This window comes from Chrysemys picta, chromosome 2, assembly GCF_011386835.1.
Source record: "Chrysemys picta bellii isolate R12L10 chromosome 2, ASM1138683v2, whole genome shotgun sequence".
In the NCBI taxonomy this organism is placed as follows: Eukaryota; Metazoa; Chordata; order Testudines; family Emydidae; genus Chrysemys; species Chrysemys picta.
In genome coordinates, this window is record NC_088792.1 from 164,112,746 (window position 1) to 164,125,008 (window position 12,263).

A 12,263-nucleotide genomic window follows, 5' to 3' on the forward strand; every position below is an offset into this window, starting at 1 on the left:
GGGCAATTTAGTGAAATTGTCAGTTTTGAGTTTGCCACCTCTTAAAAGAATTTTTTTTTACCCAAAGTGTAATTAAACATTGGAACTCACTGCCACATTATGTTTGTTGAAGCCAAGAACCAGCCAGATTTAAAGAGGGACTGGATATTTATATGGGAAACACAAATATGCAGAGTTAGAAGAGTTGATGCTAACATAAAATTTACAAAGGAGATAAAACCAGGTATTTCAGACTCAAGCTAGACTAACCATTGGGGATAAGACTTTGATGCAGAGCAGGTTAATGCACATCTGCGCACTGCCATCTTCCTCTGATATTGCTGGGGCTGGCCAGAGAGGACACTGGAATAGATGGATCTGGGTTTTGACCCTATATGGCAATTCCCATATTCCACAACTGGATAATGGAGCTCTCTCCACCATAAAATATTTCAAAGTACACACACACACACACACACATTTTCTCCTATTTTAGTTGATCCTCCGACATTGTCTCCCTTTTGTTTTCACTCAGCAGAGAGATATGCAGAACCCCTTAAAGCAGCCGGTCCTCAGAAAAGATTGCAAGGTAAGATTAAACCCAATGCTGCCCGTGCCTGCTACGATCTCCCTCCCCTCAGTTCTCATTCTCAGCATCACACAGCCAGGCTGGCTGGTCAGGCTGCGCCATGCTGAACATACTGCTCATCATACCAAGCTCCTTCAAAACACCCTGTAAGTTTTTATTTTGTTTACTAGTGCGCAGTCTGTTCACATGTGCTTGGTATATTTCAAACGATGGAGCGTTTGTAGCAGCCTATGCAGCAGGATTTTAATTGGTTGATTAATTTACTGCTTTAAAAGCAGTGGGTGTTAGTTTCCGTTCTATTTCTGGGGTTTCTGACAAGCTGCTCTGGGTGTAGAATATGCACTATTCAGAGCTTTTCCATTTTAACATTGCAGAGCTGGGAGTGTTGGGAGCCAGGAGACAATTGCTGGTTTTTACATCTGTTGTTGCATTTTTCAGGGTGTTTTTAAATATCCCTGTGTTGTAGGGTGACCAGACAGCAAATGTGAAACATCGGGACAGGGGGTGGGGGGTAATAGGAGCCTATATAAGAAAAAGACCCAAAAATCGGGACTGTCCCTATAAAATCAGGACATCTGGTCATCCTACAGTGTGTTGTCCTTTCCCACCAACTGCAAAGTGTCCAGTGTTCTTGGGGGGCAAATCAGACTTTTGCAATAACTGGGAGTAGCAGCTTCTGCCAGTTGTTCCAGCAGAGCTCCCAATTCACTAGGGATTTGCAGCCCTCAACCCATAGCTAGCCTTCAATAATAGACATACTTTTAAAAGTAAACATCACAGAGAGGGGGTTGACACCTCCCCAGCTTCAAGTCAAGCTGCTGATATAAACCAGAGTGGTTCATTCATTCTCCCCTGCATCCAAGAATCATTCCACCAATAAATGCTTATTGGCAAAAAGCAGGACCTGGCTTAACCACATTTGATGCCCCATTTCCCTATTAAGAAGTCAGACTAATCTATCTTTGCTTTGGAAAAAAAAATTCTTTTAAAAAACCTAATATTTCTCTCTCTCTGCGCTTTTAAATTAGGTTCTTTAAAATCCTTTGTGAAGCCTCTTGTGTGGATTTCCAGACCTGCTCTCCGTCAGTTCACTGGTGAAATGGATTAAAACAAGTCTTTGAAGTGTCGGCATTTGTGAACTGTTTGGAGACTGGCTCAGCTCTGCACTTTGTCAAGTACTGGAGGGAGGATAAATGCCATTTCCCTCTTGATTTCCCTGTCATCTAGTCTTCTCCTTGCAGACTTAAAGTCATAATAAAGTTGGAGATATACAGTACATCCCCTGGGTTTGAAATGCAGGCCTCTCTCAACTTCCACATGACATGACTGCCTTATATCTTTGCTGGGAGGGCTGCCTCAGGGCTTCCATGTATCCTGTAGATGTATACATACCCTGCAGCCATCATATCCTGTACATGGATCCTGCACCATTTTATCACTTTGGTAGAAAGGCCCGCCTTGCCAGCTCCTTTACTATCAGCACAAAGGCTATGCTGGGCAAAGGATGCACTAACAGAAGAGCTGGGGCTCCTGGATTGGTTCTCCACTTGTGAGGTAACTCCCTTCTCTTCATGTGTCATTATATAATGCCTGCATCCGTAATTTTCACTCCATGCATCTTAAGAAGTGGGTTTTTTTACCCACGAAAGCTTATGCCCAAATAAATCTGTTACCCTTTAAAGTCACTGGACTCTTTGTTGTTTTTGTGGATTGGATGATGTGCCTTTGCTTATGCCTCAAAGCTCAAGGTTATCAAGCAGCATTCTCATAGTACAAGGCATTTCCCCAGCCTACATGGGGCACCAGTGATGTCTCATTATCTTTTTGAGGGAGCCAACCAGCATATGGACAAGGGTGATCCAGTGGATATAGTGTACTTGAACTTTGGGAAAGCCTTTGACAAGGTCCCTCACCAAAGGCTCTTAAGCAAAGCAAGTCATCATAGGATAAGAGGGAAGGTCCTCTCATGGATCAGGAATTGGTTAAAAGATGGTGTCACTTAATCATGAAAATGAAGGACCAATGACATTGAATAGGACCAAGCACAGAATGGCGATAGGCTTCCCACACTCAGCTCTGCCCACTCACTTGAGTCTGGATGTGCAGCATTTCTGGATCTCTTGAGCAGGACAGTCAGCTCCTTTGAATGCAGGGATTATCTTTACGCTGTGCGCATAGACTGTGCCTGGCACAACGGGGCTGGGGCCTCTAGGGCCTGCTGCAATAAAACCATCACATGTGTAACATTGTCAACGGTGCCAGGCTCCTAAATGACTTTGGTGCTTTTGAAAATGTTCCCCAATGTTTAGCTGCGTGGCAGGCTTAGTGATACGTATCCACTAGGAACCAGCCTTCGAGCAACAGACATGGAAGGTAAATTGTGGGATTTGCACCCAGGTCTCGCAAAGTTTGGATATTTCTGAACCCCCTGTGAAACTCTATACCTTGGAGGAGCATCCTGTAAGCCCCATATTCCTCATCTGTATATAATTGTGATACTGCATATAAAGCATGACATGTGAGGTATCAGGGGAAAGGTTATGATCTGCTGAAAACCACTGTTGCATATAAATATGTATATCATTAATGCATAGGAAGTTTTGAGAATATGTTGTATGGTCGTCACTAAAATATGCTGTGAGTTGGGGAATCTCCCAAATACTAGATTTTCAGACACAAGGACAAGGGAGCTAACCAGCACCCAGGCAGGTGTCAAACAACTGTCAACAGCCATTGTCCAGCAGGGGAGCTACAATTCAATAACTCACTTGCACAAGGCCACACCTGGCGAATTGCTCAACCTTGGCCCCCAGTCATGCCTGGCTTTGTGTTCTCTAAGCACATGCGACTAAGGGTATAAAACAGAACACAGGGGCCCCATGCTTGGCCTTTTCTCTTCCCCACACCTATGCTGCAAGCAACAAGGATGCTCAGAAGACTGGTGATTTCAACAGAGGAGAGTGGCCCAGGTTTAAGGGAGATTCCTGTATATTAAGGACTGTAAGATCCAGTGGGGTGAGAACATTACTTGATGTAAATACTGTCTAATGTGATAAGGGTTATGGTTTAGACTGCAAACTTATATTTTATTTTATTTTTTGGTAACCACTCTGACTTTTTGCCTATCACTTATAATCACTTAAAATCTATAAACTTGTTTTACTGTTTATCTTTACCAGTGAGTTTGCCTGAAGCACCTGGTAAATCTGCTAGGTTTGCAAAGGCTGGCGTATATCCACTTTCCATTGATGCAGTTGTAAACCAATTAATAAACGTGCATTGCTCAAGAAAGGGTCGTGAGCAGTGCAAGATGGTATATTCTTAGGGTACAAGGCTGGGAGCTGGGGGGATTTGGCTGGTGCCTTTCTCTGAGATTCATGAGTAGCTCTGGGCGCTCCACACGTGGTTGTACTGAGTAGTAACAGCAACTGGGGGGTTTGCTGCTTGCCACTGGTAAGACATTGTGAGAGAAAACCCAGAATAGGGAGTAAAGAGTACACAGTGGTCCCACAGTCCCAGGCTGCACCCCAGGGTCCTGTCACACACTCCTCGTCAAGCTCTGACATACAGGAGTGTTGGCCAGGAGTCGATGGCTGGAGCCTGAACTGGTAGGAAACCGATTGCATTTTTATGGAGCTAGGCCGCTTTACACCAGCAAAGGTAGGGTTACCATATTTTAAGTGTTCAAAACGAGGACACTCCACGGGCCCCGGCCCCGCCCAACTCCGCCCCCTCCCCTGGACGCTTCGCCCCCTGCCCCTTCCCCTCCCCCGCTTCCCGCGAACATTTGATTCGCGGGAAGCCTGAAGCAGCAGGCAAGCTGGGGCGGGGGGGCGCGGCTCTGGCCCCGGCATCTCCTGCCCGGCTTGGCTCAGGCCCCGCACCGCCGGCCCCCGGCCCCGCACCGCCGGCCCCCGGCCCCAAGCACCGCCGGCCCCCGGCCCCAAGCACCGCCGGCCCCGGCCCAGCCCCCGGCCGAGCACTGCCCGGCCCGGCCCTGGCCCAGCACCCCTGGCCGAGCACTGCCCGGCCCGGCCCTGGCCCAGCACCCCTGGCCGAGCACTGCCCGGCCCGGCCCCTGGCCGAGCACCCCTGGCCGAGCACTGCCCGGCCCGGCCCCTGGCCGAGCACCCCTGGCCGAGCACTGCCCGGCCCGGCCCCTGGCCGAGCACCCCTGGCCGAGCACTGCCCGGCCCGGCCCCTGGCCGAGCACCCCTGGCCGGCCCCAGCCCGGCCCCTGGCCGAACACAGACGGCCCCGGGCCCCGAACCGCCGACTCCGGCCCCAGCCGAGCACCCCGGCCCCCGGTTCCGCACCACCGGCCCCAACCCGACCCCCGGCCGAACACCGCCGGCCCCGGGCCCCGCACTGCCGGCTCCGGCCCCGGCGGCTCTGGCCCCGGCCCCCGGCCGAGTGCACCGCCGCCCCCGGCCGACCACCGCCGGCCCCGGGCCCACACCACCGGCCCCGGCAGCTCCAGCCGAGCACTGCCGGCCCCGGTGGCTCCGGCCCCCGGCCGAGCACCGCCGATCCCTCCCTCCCTATTTTCCCGGACATGTCCGGCTTTTGGGGATTTCCTCCCAGACGGGGATTTGAGACCCAAAAAGCTGGACATGTCCGGGAAAATCCGGACGTATGGTAACCCTAACAAAGGATCTCGCTTTGACACTGGATGTGTTTCCTGGCTCCAGTCACATGACCTGGCTTCAGGTAAATGTGGCTGTACTAAGGCAGCAATCAGCACCTATTGTCTCTGTGCCACTCAGTCCCCAGGTCTTTATAGCAGGCTGTCAGGACTGTACTTAGCTCCCCGGACCCTCTGTGTCACACAGCCACCGCTGGAAATACAGATTTTCTATGGCACTGATCCTGCAGTGCACCGTGTGAGCAGACCCCTGTGCCCCTGCAAAGATCAGAGCGAAACGCTGGTGCTGGCTATCGCGTACCCGGAGCGCCGCACCGTGCGTACGAATTCGCATGCACTCTACATGGAAAGCACAAGAGCCAAACCAGCTGAGCCTGCTTCTTCTCCTGCCAGCACATGAAGCTTCTACATGATGTTAATATTACACAACAGGCAAGTGTTAATATCAAGAATATTCCTCTCCAACCATCTCTAGTTAATGAAACAAAACAAACTATCTGGAAAAATGCGAACATTACAGTAAAAACAGCAACAAATTAAACACCAATACAATTAGGGAGAGATTAGGCATCGCTCCTCTGGGAGCATTTCAGAGCCCAAGGTCTTTCTCAAAATTTGATCATTCCCAGCAACTTTATTTCCTTCTAATTAATAAATGGGTAAGTAAACGGCGTGGTTCCTAGAAGGGAGATGACTCCCCTGGTCCTCTCTGAACAAGAGCTTTCCGTCCGTGTTCGATAACACAGAAGGGCAGAGTTGGTGGCAAGTAGAAGTGAGCACACCTTCAACTCAGAGAAATCCCACTGTCAGCAGAATGAATGGCAAAGGCTGCGAAAACAGAAGTTCCTACATGAGCATCTGTTACAAGGTGACTGAAGGGGGAAGGCATCTCGTGCTAACATGCAAGAGCCTAACCAAAAGAAGGTCGAGGGGTGACGTGATCACAGTCTGTAAGTCCCTACATGGGGAACAAATATTCAATAACGGGCTCTTCAGAGACCGGTGTGACACGATCCAAGGGCTGGAAACTAAAGCTAGACAAATTCAGCATAAATTTTTAACAGTGAGAGTAATTAAGCGTGGGAACAATTTACCAAGGGCTGTGGTGGATTCTCCATCACTGGACATTTTAAACTCAAGACTGGCTGTTTTTCTGACCGATCTGCTCTAGGAATTACTGTGGGGAAGCTCAATGGCCCATGCGGACAGACCAGGTGCAATGTCTGCTCTTTCTAACCTGCCTTTCCTTGAGCAGGTGAAATACTTTGATCAGAGACTGGTTCTCCCGGACCAGCAGCCACGTACGAGTGAGGAGAGAGCAGCTTCAGTGGCCAAGTTAATTAAGCAAGGCCCATTTGGGGCTAACCCCATTGGCCAGGGCTCGACCACTCACCCAGGGAAGCTCTGCCTGGGAGAGGAGGGACCAGGATAAGCCTCACTGAATTGAGGGTGACCGGCCTGACAAGCTAGACAAGCACTGCCAAAAAGGCAGAGCCTTTCAGGGCAGCTCTGACCCACCGACAACGGGGACCCACCCTGAGCTGGAGGAGTGACTCCTGTGACTGTCTGTCATTACTGCCCATTGTGCATCCAGAGGCAGGTTCCCACCTAGCATGATGCCGTTTCTGCTCCCCTCCCCTCTGAGGGCCCTTGCAGTATTCGTGTTCACCAGCACAATCTGGGAGGCAGAGTGCTGACATCACCAGCTGGGGCTGAGGCTGCCTGGCCTCCACTCCTGAGTGACTGGGTGCAGGGAACACATTGATTATGGAGTCAGACTCCTGGGTTCAACATCACCCTTGGAAAACCAGCTCTACTCCGGTCTTAAAGATGCTGAAACAAACTTGCTCCTCCCAAGTGGCCCGGACTGGAAGCAACAAGTCCCCTTCCAGTAGGGTGACCAGACAGCAAGTGTGAAAAATCGGGACACGGGGGGGGAGAGGGGGGAAAGGGGGGTAATAGGAGCCTATATACGAAAAAGACCCAAAAATCGGGACTGTCCCTATAAAATCGGGACATCTGGTCACCCTACCTTCCAGGTGGATGTAGTCTGAGCTTGTGTTACAGCTCAGAAAAGTAACAACAGTGTGGTACCCAGTTGCACGCTCTGAAGATGTCCCATCACCACCACTTGTGCAGCCAGGCAATGCTCAATGCTTTGGTACAATCACACGTTCTAACCTCATGAAACTCACTTCCCTCTTATTGAAATCCCAGTGTTAGGCCTTGATTCAGGAAAGCATTTAAGCATGCGCTTCACTTTAAGCATGTGCTTAATTCCCCTTGACTTCAGTTTGCTTATATATATGCTTAAAGTTAAGCACCTGCTCAAGTGCTCTCCTGGTTTGTGACCATAATGCAGAAACCCATTATAGAAAGACATCTAAGCAGAGTAAGGGTTGGCAGGCCCAGTAGGTCTTTGGGAACAAGTGCTTGCTCACATTTTATACCAGAATCCCTAGTACTCAACCAGTGCTAGACTGGTGCAGGATGTTTCCAGGTGTGTTCAGCTCCCAGAGGTACATTTCAGGAGCACTGCCTGGCACAGCTGCCCTTGGTCACTGGAGCTGTCTCCACGTTGAGAATAATTGTAGACAAAATCACTTTGTGCAATTGAGGGTGAGAACATGTCGAGTGCTCTCCTGATCTCAGGGTCGTTTCTCTGACATGTGACCTGCGTGGCTGGTGCATTTTGTTACTGTACGATGTCTGGAAATACTGGTTCAAGGCCTCCTAAAGTCCTTTCTTGCCACAAACTAGCTGCATCCTTCCATTACAGCAGCATGCAGCCCTTTGAATAGGGAGAATCTGGTTTGTAGCCTCCAAAAGCCATCTGAATCCCACTGAGCTTGCTGGAGCACCAAGGAGATGCCCTGAAAAGCCCTAGAGAAAACTTAAATGAAGGGGACAAAGATACTAAGTTACATGGAGCCAAAGCATCTCCTGAGTTGCACCCACGCTGTGCCCCAAAGTCCTGGCATGCGACCGGGTCCTCTTCAACTTCCCTTAGTGGATGATAAAGGATAAAAAGGAATAAAATAAATATTCAGATCAGAGAAAAAGATTCTCTACCCCAGGTGAGAAAACTTCAGCCTTCTGTTCGTTATGCTGCGGCCCTTCCTTTCAGTAATCCACATGCCTGTTAATCAATGTGCCCAGCCACTGCACCTGTCAGCAAGGGGGGGGTCTTCACACTTTGCAAATATTAATTAAGACTCCATCCCCTTCCCCCCGTTAGGTAGCACCCTGTGTAGAACTATACCCATTACACAGAGGGGAAAATTGAGGCATTGCAAGTTAGAACCAAAGTCTTCAAACTTGGCTAGTTCTAGTCAGGCCTCTAAATCCTTAATTAGGCTCACAGTAACTGGGCTGATTTTCACAGGTGCTGAACACTCATGACACCGCTGGATCTCAGGCCTCATTTTTACTTAGCGCCTGCAATGGGGTTTCCACTCACCACCAGGGCACCTCCTGGTGTCTAGGTTTGGGAAAGTGGCTCTCACAACACCAGGTGCCCCCTTCTGCTGTCTGCTCCCTCTGCGACCATCTCTCTTCAGGGAACTTGGCTTTACAGTGCTGGCCCAGCCCTCCCCCAGCTGGGCTTCACACTCAGTTAACCCTGGCCTTCCTCTCAGGTGACTCGAGGTGCCCATTTGGCCACTCGGGACCTCATTAATCCTGCCAGGGCTCTGTGGGGTGCACACCCCATCACAGAGTTTAACTATCAGAGTTTTGGTACCGAACGCTGGACACCCAAGTGTGACAGTCTGGGACATGGTGACCACAGACAAAAATAGAACCCAGGAGTCCTAATTCCCTAACCCTTGGACCATACACACTGTCCTCTATACCCTCAAAAGAACTCCTGGCCAGTTTAAATTAAATACCCTGCCTTCCTGGAGTCCTCCTGACCCTGAAAGTATTTAATAATGGAAACAAAACCTAAATAGGAATTAACGGACTACAAAAGGCTCCAGTTTGCTTGTTACACAAGGACGAACCTTTAAAAAAATTATGTCTATGATGATCATCTACATTTGACCATTGCACTTTGGTTGGGGGAGGAGGGGGGTGGTAGTTTAAATCAGCCAGAGTCCTGCAGGCAGGGATGACAACTTCACAGCGGGTTCACAGAGAGATTGGTAGAGGGTACAGAGGAATGAGGGGCCATTAATCTTTCCGGGTGAATCTCTGGGGCCAGCAGGCAGGATGGAAGCAGTTTAGCATAACACAGGGCTGTAAAACCATCCTGAGAGAACACTGGTGGTGGTGGTGGTAGGATGCTACGTCTGCAGGGTCCATTTTGCTGGGCTAATTCCATTACTAGCTGGAAGCAGCAAACTACACCTGATCCCAGGAAGTATTAATAACACTCCTGTTTATAGACAGCTCAGCTCTCTTTTCAGGTGGGTTAATCAACAGAGCAAAACCAGCTACAAATAAACAGGATCAGGAGATGTTATCAGGACTAGTTGTCTGCCCCATGTGCTAGGAGGGGAGCACACTGTGTTCAGTACACTGGTGAGACTGTACCCGCCACACTGTGTCACATCCGGACACTTTGTTAATCCGGAGTCCAGGGAAGGCCAGAAATGACCAAGGGGTGGGACGGTTTGAGTTGAGGAAATATTAGACATAAATATGTCTATAGCTAAGACAAGTGACTGCTGAGTTGGAGGAAGGTGTGTGCAGAGGTGCGGTGCAAATGTCTGAACAGGAGGGACTGAAAGGCGAGTAGGACTGATCACATGAGACTAAGAGGAGGGAAATACAAGTCTGATTACCAGGACCAGCTCCCTGATGGTGAGAAAGTTCAGACTGCAGGGATGTCTCCCAAGGGAAGTGGTGGAAGCCCTGCGGCCTGGGACACCGAACACAGACCTGGTACATGCACTGCAAGGACTGCTGCAGGGGATAGCTTTCCAGCTCGGCTTTCTCTGACCCTGCCCTGCTATTTACTATTTTTAACAATGATTTATTGTTTTTACTATTTCCAATAAAACGAAGGAGAGATCCATTTTTCACTTTCAGAGGCTCCTCTCTTCCCCTTCCCCCATCCCCTTGCTATAGAGAATGAGTCATTGTCTGCGAACCTTTTTCAAAACAGCTCTTCTAAAATTCTGTATCAAATCACAAGCATTTCTAGTCCACGAGCCAGCACAGGGGAGCTGGGAGCAGAAGCCCTAGGATGCTGTTGATCTGCTGCATGAAAACAAAGAGCCTTAAAGCAGGAATCCTTCTGCTTGGCATAAATCTTTTACCCCACTGTCCCTTGTCTAGCAACTCATTTAGTGCCCATCAAGTGGGGACACAGGGGGCCTGTGAGCTCATTATGTGCTTTAAAGCCCTGTTTGTATCTGGAATTGTATTTCAGGGCTGGCTGTTTTGTTTTGCAGACAGATAACACGTGTTCATGGGAGAGTCAGCTGCATAGTCACACACAGAAAGGGCAAACTGCAGATTTTTAACTGCCACAGCGCAGCTTTACAAAACACGCTCCTACCTGAGCCCACGCGCTATGTCACTCCAGCATCGGAGGAGGGGGGCACCGGCCTGTGGGTAAGGTTGAGGACACATTTACACTCGGGATGACTGGCCATGGATCAGGTCGAGTATTTTCATTCAGTGGAGACAGATCACCAACAATTCCAGTGTCTCATCAGAATCAAATGTTTTGCTCAACCTGAACCACTGATAACCCAGCTTGTACTATCCAAGGATTTGGCTTTTGTTTCATACTCTCACATACAGATTAATACGGTGAAATGCGTGCGGTCAGCCCCAATGAGCCATTAATTCCGCTCACTTCCACTAGCATGACAACCTGTAAAGACCTGGAGTTGCTTTCACAACACTGGTCTTTGCAACCTGAGCTGCTGTGATGAGTTTGGTCAGAGCTGCCCCATGGAAAGGCAGCTCCAATCTTTACAGGAACGACAGGATTTCTAGAAATGTGCCTTCACTTTATCGAACCAGTGCCAGGTTGGAAAGTTTTCCAGACTTGACTGCAATGGGGAGAACCAAGTTATTTTCCTACAGGTACCAGCATTGGCTTTCAAGACTCACGGCCCTCGGAATGTAACTTCACGTGGTGTTTGGGTCAACCTAGAGGAGTCAATCTGGTGAAAGCCTCTGCAGCTGGTAGGCTGTCTGACTCTGAGGCCTTTGAAGCCTTCAGCCCCCGATTAACCAACAAAATGTGATGCTTATTAACAATACCAGGGGAAGTATTTTAAAGGCTGACAGGGAGAAGTGGGGTGGGTAATACTGAATGTATTCTGGTCCCCTGCCACCCCCTCCTGCAGGTATGATGGCGTATGTACTACCTACACACACCTGGCACAGAATCCTCAGTAGTCCAATGGCTAGTTCAAGAATCCTTCCCCCATTTACACACACACACACACACACCTTGCAGCTCTCCAAGCAATGGATACCGTGGCACAGGTACACACAAGGACCCTGAAATAACAGCAATATAAACAAACCTGGTTCCTGAGCCTGAGAAGTTTATGAAACCATCTTCCTCCCTTCACACAAACAAACATTCTGCTATTAAACAGCTCTGATTTCCCCATAAACTTTTCTAACGACAAGCTAGACAGATTCAAACAACAAGCAAAACAAGGAGGGATGCGGGCAGTACCTTTCTATTGCTGGCTGGGCTGGCGCTAGAGGATAACAGAGCTGTTCCAGTGATGCTGCTGAGATAGAAGCACTCTGGAGTTACGATTACAGCTTTCCCCGCTCTGCGACCAGATCTTTCAGCAGCCCAGACCCACTGTGCTGGAAATGCACTTAGTAATTATCTGCAAGAGACCAGACTCCGCCCCCCAACAGCTCTGATTGGTCCTCTGGCCCTGTGCAAGTCTGCATTGGTTTCAGTCAATCTACTATTATCCAGAGCCTCAAAAGAACTGAATTCTATGTCCCATGTATAAGGGGTATTAGGGTGAGCGTGACAGGTCGGGGCGGGGGGAGGGGAGAACAGACTGACTCGCGCAGAGCAGAGACTAAGTCAAAAGCACCTTGAAATTATATTTCTTA

The 12,263-nt window shown here is 49.4% G+C and overlaps 1 protein-coding gene and 1 long non-coding RNA gene across 8 annotated transcripts in view; one reads left to right on the plus strand and one right to left on the minus strand.

Annotated features, from left to right (window-relative positions):
- Positions 1 to 12,263, minus strand: part of ZMAT4 (zinc finger matrin-type 4) — a 200,688-nt gene that overhangs the window by 149,961 nt on the left and 38,464 nt on the right. For 4 of the 7 annotated variants that reach the window (XR_010598664.1, XM_065584739.1, XM_065584732.1 and 1 more), the window contains exon 1: positions 11,863 to 11,996. The exons of the other annotated variants lie outside the window; for them this stretch is intronic. The gene's annotated coding sequence lies outside the window, so the exon portion shown is untranslated. Of the gene's footprint in view, positions 1 to 11,862; positions 11,997 to 12,263 lie in introns of those variants that run through there. 7 annotated transcript variants of the gene reach the window in all.
- On the plus strand, positions 631 to 3,734 carry LOC135981581 (uncharacterized). Its single transcript, XR_010598665.1, has 2 exons — positions 631 to 714; positions 1,597 to 3,734. It is a non-coding gene; the product is annotated as an uncharacterized LOC135981581 (long non-coding RNA).